This window comes from Piliocolobus tephrosceles, chromosome 14 (genome assembly GCF_002776525.5).
Source record: "Piliocolobus tephrosceles isolate RC106 chromosome 14, ASM277652v3, whole genome shotgun sequence".
Taxonomy (NCBI): domain Eukaryota; kingdom Metazoa; phylum Chordata; class Mammalia; order Primates; family Cercopithecidae; genus Piliocolobus; species Piliocolobus tephrosceles.
In genome coordinates this window covers 90,336,035-90,348,733 of record NC_045447.1, presented here as the reverse complement: position 1 = coordinate 90,348,733, position 12,699 = coordinate 90,336,035, and the positions used below count along the sequence as shown (strand labels likewise).

The 12,699-nt window shown below is 40.7% G+C and overlaps 1 protein-coding gene across 2 annotated transcripts in view; it reads right to left on the bottom strand.

The window, feature by feature from the left end:
* The window catches only part of PCSK5 (proprotein convertase subtilisin/kexin type 5), a 475,536-nt gene that overhangs the window by 73,494 nt on the left and 389,343 nt on the right, over positions 1–12,699 (bottom strand). The gene's annotated exons all lie outside the window — the stretch shown is intronic.

Sequence of the window (12,699 nt, the reverse complement as noted above, 5' to 3'; positions counted from 1 at the left end):
GCTTCTAACTTGGTTTTTATCCTAATTTTATTACTCTTCTCGCATGTTTATTTCTCTTTTGGGGGAGACAGAAGAAACTCAATGTCTTCAGGATAGCCTTTTATCATGGAATGTCTATATCTACCACAATTGGCCATGAAGTAGATACTTTGTTTAGGCACAATTCACCCTCTGCAAAACTGGTGGGGTGGGGTAATTTTAGGGTGCTCCTGTCTTATTTTGGCTATCTCATTCAAGCTTCTAGGACTTTCATTCATACCCCATGCGAGCCAGACTCACCTCTACCACTCGCTATTGAAACCTTTCTGCCCTGTGTCCTGTTACTGCAAGAACCTACTAGGTTACTGGCTAGGATGATAGACAAATGGGCATGGCAAATATGTGCTCTTGGGAGACTGCTAGGCTCTCACCTCTCTCACTGTCTTCTCAAGTGTTCTAGACTCCTTAGGTTCCTTCCACTTTGACTCTCTTAGGCTACATCTGCAAATGTTCCATAAAATATTACCCATTTGATTGTAGTTTAACATATCCTGGATACTTGCTTCTCCCAGACAATCTCAACCTTTTTGCCCAGTCACCTTCTCTGGTCCAGTCATCTATATCTTATGCTCTACCAAACTAGGGGCTCCATTTACCTTCCCAGGATTCAGCTTGGCCACTATCTCCCACACTAGGCCAAGTATTAGACCAAAGTCATGTTCCAGCCATACTTCATAGAACTTCCAGCCCCAGTTACCTTCCAACCTCCATCAACAACAGAAATCTAAAGTTCTAAGCTCCATACTGTCTTGATTAATCACTCATTGGCTTAAAAAATTGGTATGTTAGGAAATATAACATTTACACACGTTATGCTCACCCTCCACTTGCATCCTGACATGCGTGTGTGTATAAATTATTATTCATTATTATTTATTATGTACCAGTGCATGAATGTATTAGTGCATTTTCATACTGCTATGAAGAAATACGTGAGACTGGGTAATTTAAAAGAAGAGGTTTGGCCAGGTGCAGTGGCTCACGCCTCTAATCCCAGCACTTTGGGAGGCTGAGGCCAGTGGATCACCTGAGGTCGGGAGTTTGAGACCAGCCTGACCAACATGGAGAAAGCCCATCTCTACTAAAAATACAAAATTAGCTGGGCATGCTGGTATATGCCTGTAATCCCAGCTACTTGAGAGGTTGAGGCAGGAGAATCACTTGAACCCGGGAGGTGGAGGTTGCAGTGGGTCAAGATCGCGCCATTGCACTCCAGCCTGGGCAAGAAGAGTGAAACTCCATCTCAAAAAAAAATAGAGAAGAAAAAGAAAAAAGAGGTTTAATGGACTCACAGTTCCATGTGGCTGGGGAGGCCTCACAATCATAGTGGAAGGTGAAGGAGGAGCAAAGGCACATCTTACACGGCGGCAGGCAAGAGAGCATGTGTGGGGGATCTGCCCTTTATAAAACCATCAGATCTCATGAAACTTATTCACTATCATGAGAACAGCGCAGGGAAAAACCTGCCCCCGTGATTCAGTTACCTCCCACTGGGTCCCTCCTGTGACATGTGGAGATTATGGGAGCTCCAATTCAAGATGAGATTTGGGTGGGGACACAGCCAAACCATATCAATGAATATTTCACATAGATTAAAAAGATGTGCTAGAGTAGAAAATTTAAGATTTAAGAGGATAATATAAAAATCATCAACATAAATTCTATTTTTTTGTTTTTTCAGCTTAAATGAATTATTTTGCCAACCTCTTTCTGGAGACCAGTGACCCAGGCCACACCTAAACAAATGCTACATCTGAGCTAATAAATTCATATTTAACCTTGTCAAAATATGTTGAATCTGGTTCCTTAAGATTGTAACCAGAAGAAATGGCTCTCTGATGGGGTCACTCAGTTGCATGTACATGAGGAATCCCCTGCACTTGGCTTCTAGCCCTTCTTTATAGATGGACTATTTGATTCTGATTAAATTGTTTACCTAGCATTTTTGGGTCAGGAGACAAGTGGAAATATAGATGTGAATGAAAATGTTTTAATAATACAATTAGATTCCACTTTTTCCACCTCTTCACCACCTTCTGTAGCTTTAGTACATAAATTTATTCCCTAGAGCAAACTTTCTAGATCAAAAGAATCAATGATTATGCCTTGATTAAAAAAACAACCTGAAAGTTCATCTGTTGGGAATATATTTAAAATGGTATAGTACAGGCATGCCTCAGAGATATTATGGGTTCAGTTCCACACCACCTCAATGAAGTAAATGTTACAATAAAGCAGGTCACACAAACTCTATTGTTTCCCAGTGCATATAAAAGTAATACACTATACTGTAGTCTATTAAGTAAGCAATAGCATTATGTCTAAAAAATGTACACACCTTAATTAGGAAATACTTTATTGCTAAAATATGCTAATGATCATCTGAGCATTCAGATCTTTTTGCTGGTGGAGGGTCTTGCCTCGATACTGATGGCTGCTTGACTGATCAGGGTGGTGGTTTCTAAAGGTTGGGGTGGCTGTCGCAATTTTTTAAACAATGAAGTTTGCCATATTGATTGACCCTCCTTTACATGAAAGATTTCTCTGTAGTATGCGATGCTGTTTGAAAGCATTTTACCCACAGCAGAACTTTCAAAATTCGTGTCAATCCTCTCAAATTCTGCTGCCACTTTATCAACTCAATTTATGTGATATTCTAAATCATTTGTTTGCATTTCAATGATGTTCACAGCATCTTCACCAGGAGAAGTTTCCATCTCAAAAAACCACTTTCTTTGCTCAACCATAAGAACCAATTTCTCGTCTGCTCGAGTTTCATCATGAGATTGTAGCAATTCAGTCACACCTTCAGGTTCCACTTCTAGTTCTAGTTTTCTTGCTGTTTCCACCACCTCTGCAGTCACTTCCTCCACTGAAGTCTTGAACCCTCCCAGTCATTCATGAGGGTTAGAATCAACTTCTTCCAAACTGTTAATGTTACTATCTTGACCTCCTCCCATGAGTCATAAATGATATCAAGAATGGTGAATCCCATGGACAGGAAGATGAGAACAGACACTGGGGACTACTGTGGGAGAGGGGTAACGGCTGAAAAAACTACCTATTGGGTACTATGCTCACTACCTGGGTGATGGGATCATTCATACCCCAAACCTCAGCATCACACAGTATACCCACGTAATAAATTTGCACATGTACCCACTGAATCAAAATAAAACTTGAAATTATAAAAACATAAGATGGGTGCAGTGGTTCATGCCTGTAATCTCAACACTTTGGGAGGATCACTTGAGCCCAGGAGTTTGAGATCAGCCTGGGCAACATAGGGAAACTCTATTTCTACAAAAAAGAGATATTAACTGGGCGTATGGGCATGTGCCTGTAGTCGCAGCTGCTCAGGTGGCTGAGGTGGGAGGATTGCTTTAGCCTCGGAGGTCGAGGCTGCAGTGAGTCAAGATCGCACCACTGCATTCCAGCCTGGATGACAGCAAAATCCTGTCTCAAATAAATAAATAAAATAAAATAAAATAAAATAAAATAAAATAAAAAATTGGTCAGGCATAGTGGCACACACCTGTAGTCCTAGCTAATTAGAAGGATGAGGTAGGAGGATCACTTGAGCCCAGGAGTTTGAGGCTGCAGTGAGCTATGATCACACCACTGTGCTCCAGCCTGAGCAACAGAGAAAAGAAAAGAAAAGAAAAAGAAGAGAAAAGAAAAGAAAAGAAAAGAAAAAGAAAAAGAATGGTGTACTCCAGCCTGGGCAACAGAGTTGAGGGGAGGTGGGGAAAGAAAGAAAAGAATGGTGAATCCTTTCCAGGAGGTTTCAATTTACACTGCCCAGATACATCAGAGGAATCACTATGGCAGCTATTGCCATACACAGTGTCTTTGTCAATAAGACTTAGGGCAGGCACAATGGCACATGCCTGTAATCCCAGCACTTTGGGAGGCTGAGGTGATTGGATTACTGGAGCTCAGGAGTTCAAGACCAGCCTGGGTGACATGGCAAAACCCAGTCTCTATAAAAAATATGAAAATTAGCCTGGTGTGGTGACATACACCTGTAGTTCTAGAAACCCAGGAGGCTGAGGTGGGGAAATTGCTGAGCCCAGGAGGTGGAGGTTGCAGTGAGCCAAGAGCGTGCCACTGTACTCCAGCCTGGGTGACAGAGTGAGATCCTGTTTCAAAATAATAATAAGATTTGAAATTTGAAATTACTCTTCAATCCATGGGCTGCAGAATGAATGTCCTGTTAGCAGATATGAAAGCAACACTAATCTCCTTGTACATCTCCATCGGAACTCTTAGGTGACCAGGTATATTGTCAATGAGCAGTAATAGTTTGAAAAATCTTTTTGTCTGAGCAGTAGGTCTCCACCATGGGCTTAAAATATTCAGTAACCATTCTGCAAACAGATGTGCTGCCCCCAGCCATGTTTCATTTATGGACCACAGGCAGAATAGATTTGGCATAATTCTTAAGGGCCCAGGATTTTCAGAATGATAAATGAACATTGACTTTAAGTGACACCAGCTGCATGAGTCCCTAATAAAAGAGTGAGCCAGGCGTTGACTTCTCCTCTCTAGCTATGAAAGTCCTAGATGGCATGTTTTCCCAATGGAAGGCTGTTCCACCTAAACTGGAAATCTATTGTTTGGTATGGCAACCTCCATCAGTGATCTTAGCTGAACAGTTTGCTGCAGCTTCTGCATCATTACTTGCTGCTTCACCTTGCGCTTTTATATTATGGAGACAGCTTCTTTCCTTAAGCCTCATGAACCAACCTCTGGTAGCTTCCAACATTTCTTCTGTAGCTTCCTTACCCCTCTCAGCTTACATAAAATTGAAGAGAGTTAGGCCCTTGCTCTGGTTTAGCCTTTGGCTTAAGGAAATGTGGCTGGTTTGATTTTCTATCCAGACCACAAAAACTTTCTCCGTATCAGCACTAAGCCTGTTTCTCTTTTTTATCATTTGTGTATTCACTAGAGTAGCACTTTTAATTTCCTTCAAAAACTTTTGCTTTGCAGTCACAACTTCGCTGTTTGGTTCAAGAGACCTAGATTTCAGCCTGTCTTTTTGTTTGGCTATTGTTTTTTTGAGACAGAGTCTGGCTCTGTCACTCAGGCTGGAATGCAGTGGTGTGATCATGGCTTACTGCAGCCTGGTACTGCTGGGATCAAGCAATCCTCCCACCTCAGCTCACCATGTAGCTGGGACTGCAGACTACCACATCTCGTTAATTGTTGTATTTTCAGTAGAGACGGGGTTTCACCATGTTGCCCAGGCTGGTCTCTAACTCCTGGGCTCAAGCGGTCCTCCTACCTCGGCCTCCAAAGTGCTGGGATTACAGGCGTGAGCCTTTGTGCCCAGCCCCATCTTTGTTTTTGACTTGCCTTCCTCACTAAGCTTAATCAATTTTAAGCTTTTGATTTAAAATGAGAGACTTGCAACTTTTCATTTGAGCATGTAGATGCCACTGTAAAAGTATTAACTGGCCTAATTTCAATATTGTTATATCTCAGGGAAGGTCTGATGAGAGAAAGAGATATGGGGAAATGCCCAGTCAGTGGAAAAGGTACAACACACACATTTGTCAATTAAGTTCCATCTCACATGGTGGGGTTCATGGAGCCCCAAAACAATTATAATTGATCACTGATCACTGTGATCACCATAACAGATACAATAATGATGAAAAGTTCAAAACGTTGTGAGAATGACAAAAATGTGACACAGAGACACAAAGTGAGGATGTGCTGTTGGAGAAGTGGTATAGACAGGCTTGTGGCAGGGTTGCCACAAACGTGTACTTTTTAAAAAATGCAATATGTGCAATGTACAATAAAGTGAAATGCAGTAAAATGAGATATGCCTGTTCATTTATATAAGATGGGCTAATAGACAGATATTGAAATTGTGTTTCTCAAGCGTATTTAATGATACAGAAACAATTCATGATAGGCCATGTAAAAAAGGATGATAATCCACATCTATGTATATGGTAGGTAGATACCTACCTGTGTGGATGGATGGATGGATGGATAGATAGATAGATAGATACACAGAGATGGCTTTATTGAAAATCAGAAGGCAAAAAGCTAAAATATTAACAATAGTCTTTGTTTTACGTATACATATATGTTTCCTGGCTTTTAAAATAAATGTGTGTTACAGAATTGATTAAAACAAAAATGTTATTAAGGGGGGGAAAAAAAAAAAGCTCAGGTCCTGAGTTCTAGACATCTTTTGGGTCATGTGTTTGAAAACAACATCCTCCCACAGATCTTCCCTGAGGGAGCTTGTCATTTGGCTAAGCTCTTTATTTTTTTGTTCCTTTCTTTCCTGCCCGATCCTATTTTCTCATCTTCCCATTTTGTCTCCTGGCATTTCCTAATTCGACACCATCAGGACAGGACTGATGTTCTTCCACAGGGTGTGGCTAAAACGGTGGCAGATGTTTGTATAATCTCCTTGAAAAAGATTCACTTTTAAAACGAATTGTTTTTCTGATACAATTCTGCAAAGGAGGCCAATGAATAGGAGATGGGGTTATTCTTGGCTCTCCCGAGACTCGTGGCTTTCACTGGGGCCAAGCATTCTTAAACAAGTCCCTAGATGAGCACCCGCAGCCTTGTTGAAACAGCAGCAGAATGTCCAGCCCTGCTGAGATGTCCTACTGCTCCCTTTGAGGAGAAAGACAGCATTAGAAGCAGCCAATACTTGAATTGTTTTGAGAGATAATTAAGTAAATTGTCAATAATGCATTTTCTCCCAGGGTAAATATATACTTACTTACTGAACAACGCTGTTCAAATTCGCAGGAGAGTCACTGACATTTTTCAGTCCACCCGAAGATAATGAACTGAGTAAAACATTTATATTCCCAAAGAGTGCAACTAATTATAAGCTCCAAATAACACTAAAAAGTACATAATTCAAATAGGTCTTGCACTTAGAATTGCCTCAAGTAATTAACACTCGAATACAAAATGGATCCTCTGACAGTTTTGCCAAAGCTGATTTTTCTGGAAGGTTCAATGGTGCTGGGATACAAAGTATTTGGTTGAGGGTTTGCTAGTGATTTTCAATCATGTTGTCCTCATCGGTGCCCAGGGATAATGAATAAATGTTTGAATTGGCAGTAATGCAAATGGTGCGGTTGACAGTGGGGCGCAACCCCCTGGAGGGATACGGTGGTAGAAGAGACTGGAATAAATAATCGAAATTATTGTCTACAAATGCTGGCTAAAGAGGGCTCAGTCTTCTATTGGACTCTAGTCTTTAAAATCAAGTTCTCTAATTCCAGCAAGAGAATATCATAATAGGCAAGTTGTTTGTGGATTTCCATGCTTCTGTAGACTGACTAGCAGGTAGAAGTGCTGGATGAAAATATGCAGCAATTCCTATAGGGATCGCTCAGTAATGCTGTACATTCATTCACGTATTCATTTATTCTGAAGCCTTCATTTTTTGGGGGGAAGACATAATAAAAAGAAAAAATCAGATTATTATTATTATTATTTATTTTGAGACGGAGGTTCACTCTGTCGCCCAGGCTGGAGTACAGTGACATGATCTCACTGCAGCCTCCGGCTCCCAGATTCAAGCGATTCTCCTGCCTTAGACTCCTGAGTAGCTGGAACTACAGGTGTGTGCCGTCACACCCACTAATTTTTTTGTATTTTTCTTAGAGACAGAGTTTCACCATGTTGGCCAGGTTGGTCTCAAACTCCTGACCTCAGGTGATCCACCCGCCTTGGCCTCCCAAAATGCTGAGATTACAAGCGTAAGCCACTGCACCCAGCCTAGATAATTATTAGAATGAAAACAAAGCATACATTTTTGTTCAATAAATGCATGAAGCAAACACTAAAACGCAAGTTTCATGAAGACAGGTTGTTCTGTTTTGTTTTCCTATATCTCCAGTACCAAGAATTGCTGGTATATAGCGGATGCTCCAGAAATATGCATTGGGTGAAGAAAACACATAAGTAAGTACATACATTCAGATTAAGGGTTACAGAGTGATGAGACTGGGGTGGAGAGGAGAGGCCCTAATTTAGATGGGCTAGTGAGGCGGTGTCTTTCAAGAATTGACATTTGAGTAGAGATTCGAATGACAACAAAGAGCTAGCATGGGAGGTTCTGAGGGCAGGTGTTCCAGACAGAGGCCAGGGAAAGCTTGTCCCCTTCAAGGAACATCAAGAAGGCCAGTGGGGCTGGAAGAGACGGAGAGAAAGGGAGAGAGTCAGGAGGTGATGCCAGGGTCATAGACAGAACAAGATCATTTAGGATCTCATAGGCCAGGATAAGAGGTTTACATTCTAATCTAAGAGTAATGGGGAGGCATGAGAAGCTTCAGTAAAAACGACCTATGTGATCTGACTTACTTAAAATGATGACTGTGTCTACTGTGTGGGAATGGTTTATTTAACTGCAGACACAGATACGTCCATTAAATCTTGCTCAACTAGATTCCATGTAACATACTCAAGAAACTTTTTTTTTAAAGGAATATACTAGAGGAGAAATGATTAGGGATAAACTAAGACTGTGGGTACAGTAACAGGAAAACTCAGATTTGAGAGAAAGTAAAGAAATAAAATTGAGAATATTAAATGATAAGATGTGTGGGGTGAGGGAATGGGATTACTCCCTGGCCTTGCCCAAGCACCTGCGTGGATGGGAGAAGAGGAGCACCCAGCAGTGAAGTGGACTTAGAAGTAATAAACACTTAGTTGATCCCACACTACAGTCCATTCACGGCTTTGGATACTATAAGGAGTATATGCAGATGAGAAAGGCAGTCCCTACCTCAAGGAATTTGCAACCTGGCAAAGGGACAGTAATTAACAAAGCTAATTAGAGAGAAACCACAGTGTGATGAATGATAGAAAGGAGAAACCTCTAATCTAGTGTACCACGGAAATATTTTTTCAGGCTGAAAGAAGCCAAGTTATGATTCTTTCTCTTCTCTCTTCCCACTTAATTAGGATTGTATCAGCCAGGCACAGTGGCTAACACCTGTAATCCCAGCACTTTAGGAGGCCGAGGCAGGTGGATCACTTGAGGTCAGGAGTTTGAGAACAGCCTGGCCAACATGGTGAAACCCCATCTCTACTAAAAATATAAAAATTACCCAGGTGTGGTAGTGCGTGCCTGTAATCCTAGCTGCTCAGGAGGCTGAGGCAGGAGAACCACTTGAACCTGAGAGGCGGAGGTTGCAGTGAGCCAAGGTCATGCCACTGTACTCCAGCGGTGACAGAAAGAGACACCATCTGAAAAAACAAAAACAAAAGCAACCAAACAAACAAACAAAAATAACAAGCAAACAAACAAAAAATAGGCTTTTATTTATCTTGCTTAATGGGCAAATTCAGAGCATTCTTATTATAGTAAGGGTTGTCAGATAAAATGCAGGGCTGGAATAGGAACCCAAGGATTGCAGTCTTAGTGAAGGATGGATGAAAAATAAACTTTCAGGAGGAAGAGAGAGGAAAAAATTATCTCGATCTCATCCTTAACATTCAGTAGTGCTATTTGACCCTCCAAACCTCATGTTAAAATTTTAACTCCTCTCATTCATATAGGTCTAAAAACAATATATTTTTAAAAAGGATAAATATTTTTTATCTCCAATGTTAGAGGTAGGGCCTAATGGGAGATGTTTGGCTCCTGCGGGTGGATCCTTCATGCAAGAGTGGTGCTGCCCTCTTGGGAATGAGTGAGTTCTCGCTTTACTACTTCCCGTGAGAGTTCCTATGAGAGCTGCTTGCTCAAAAGAGCCTGGCGCCTCCCCTCCCCTTGCTTTCTCCGTCTTCCACCATAAGCAGAAGCAGCCTGGAGCCCTCACTAGAAGCAGATGCTGGAGCTATGCTCTTGTACAGCCTGCAGAAGCATAAGCCAGATAAACCTCTATTCTTTCTACATTCCCTGGCCTCAGGCATTCTTTTATAGCAATACAAATGGACTAAGACAAGTAGATACAACAAAGAAAACAACAAAAAACCTCCTCTGAGAATGTGTAACCCTAAGCCAGATCTCACATAGGTTTGTAGTCATAATTCATGTTATCTGTGTGTTCTGGAACATCTCAAAAGGAAAATTCAATTTCAAGTAGTTCCAGGTAAATAATGCCTTAAGGCAAATGATAGAAGGAAATGCAAATCTTCTCTTAAAAAATATAGTCTTTAACCCAGACCTTAAAGTATTTTCATGGGTAAATTTTCAAGAAAAATTGTCACAGTTTAAAAACATAAGCCGCATAAGGAAATCAGTCACCATGAGAGAAAGTCAGCAGAAATAACACCAGAATCAAACCCATAGAGACCACAGATCTTGAAAGTATCTGGTACAAAATATATAATAACAAATATTTAAAATTTTTAAAGAAAAAAAAAGAACATCTTGAAAATATAAAATAACCAAGTGGTTTGTAAAACAACTACATATAACTTCTATAAGTGAAAGACATAAAAATTAGAATCTAAAGCTCAGTGGAGAGATTAAACAGTAGATTAGGCATAGCAGAAAAAGAATTAGGTAAACTCAAAGATAGGTAAAAAGAAAAGGCAGAAGCTTCAACCCGTAGAGACAATAAAAGCTAAAAAACAGGAAAGAGTGGTTAAGAAACATGTAGGTTAAAATGAGAAGGGCTAAAAAAATATCAAAGTTCCAAAAAGAGATAACTGAGAGAATGGGAAAGAGACAATATTCGATAATAATAAAATCCTTAAAAATTTTCCAGAATTGTTGGGAAAAAAAAGAAAACACCAATCTGGCTGGGTACAGTAGCTCATGCTTGTAATTCCAGCACTTTGTGAGGCCAAAGTAAGAGGCTTGCTTGAGCCTGGGAGTTTGAGACCAGACTGGGCAATATAGCAAGACTCTGTCTCAAAAAAAAAAAAAAAAATTAAAAATTAGCCATGTATAATAACATGCACCTGTAATCCCAGCTACTTGGGAGACTGAGGCAAGAGGATCCCTAGAGCCCAGGAGTTCCAGGCTATAGTGAGCTATGACTGCACCACTGCACTCCAGCCTGGGTGATAGAGACATATTGTCTGTAATGATAATAATAATAATAAATCCCCATGATTACTTTTAAGAAGCAGCACAAATACATATTTTGTTAATCTATAAGAAGACTTATCACAGTGAAATTGCAGAATAATCAAGAAAGCAAACAACTGTTAGCCTATGGAGAACGATAAAGAGACATAGTATATAAGAAGAAATACCTTGAGAAGGGGCATTGAAATTTGGTGGATGAAAGAAGGAGGGTATGAAGGAGACTAATTCCTATTACAATATTTAGCTCAGAGTCAGGGAGAATGCAGCAAATAGAAAGATATCGCAATGAATGCTGTGTTTTCAGTGTTGCTAAGAGGACTCTGAACAATTTGCTAAGAAAATAAAGTGATAACTAAATTAGAGCACAAGTGTGTATGCGTGTGGGGAGTGCCTTCAAAGAATGGTTTCTTGAGGAAGCAAAACCTTAGGTGAGATCTGAAAGATGAATTAGAGGAAGTGGGACAGAGAGAAGGCAGAAAAGGAAAGAAAGGCATTCATGTAGAGAGAGCAAAATCTACAGAGATGATTCCTTTAGTGAAAGGATGTATTCAGTTCTCCTTGAGGAAACTGTAGAGTGAGTGACAGACCTCAAAATATAGCATAGTTGCCCTCATCTTAAAAACACACAGGTTTTAAATAATAGGATGGGGAAAGTACCAAGGTGGATTGCAAAGAGTTTGGGGTAGCTAGAGTAAGGAGTAGATATGATTGGGGAAGCAAGAAGAGGCAGGAGAGGAAAGGCTGGACAGATCAGTGGCTGAAGATCAATGATCACGAAGAAGGTTTTACGTCATTCTTGGGAGTATCAACTTTTTTTTTTTCTTTGAGATGGAGTCTCACTCTGTCAACAGGCTGGAGTGCACTGGCATGATCTTGGCTCACTGCAATCTCCACCTCCCGGCTTCAAGCAATTCCCCTGCCTCAGCCTCCCAAGTAGCTAGGACTACAGGCACGTACCACCACGCCCAGCTAATTTTTTGTATTTTAGTAGAGATGGGGTTTCGCCATGTTGGCCAGGATGGTCTCAATCTCCTGACCTCGTGATCCGCCCCCTTCAGCCTCCCAAAGTGCTGGGATTACAGGCCTGAGCCACCGCACTCGGCTGGGAGGATGAACTTTATCCATGGCCATGGGAAGTCATTTTCTATTTGTAGGCAGTGTCACCATCAGGTTTACATTTTAGAAAGAAGGCCATTATTAGAGTAGACAGTGGATTTTTGAGAATGGGAGAGTAGAAGAAGACTGGAATCAGAGAGACTAGTTAGAAGACCAATACGATATCTAGGGGAATATGATGTCCGTGGCCTGAACTAAAGTATAGTTGTTGAGATGGGTAGAAGTAGACAGAGTGAAAAATATTTAGGAAGTAGAAAAGACTTGTTCAACCATTGTGAGTTGAATGATGTCTTCCAAAATGGTATGTCCTAATATTAATACCTACTACCTATGAATGTGTACTCTACGTACACATTCACAGCACTCTAAGTACATAGTACACATGGTACATACTCATAGTACTCCAAGTACATAGTACACATAGTACATGCTCATAGTACTCCAAGTACGTAGTACATGCTCATAGTACTCCAAGTACGTAGTACACACAGTACATACTCATAGTA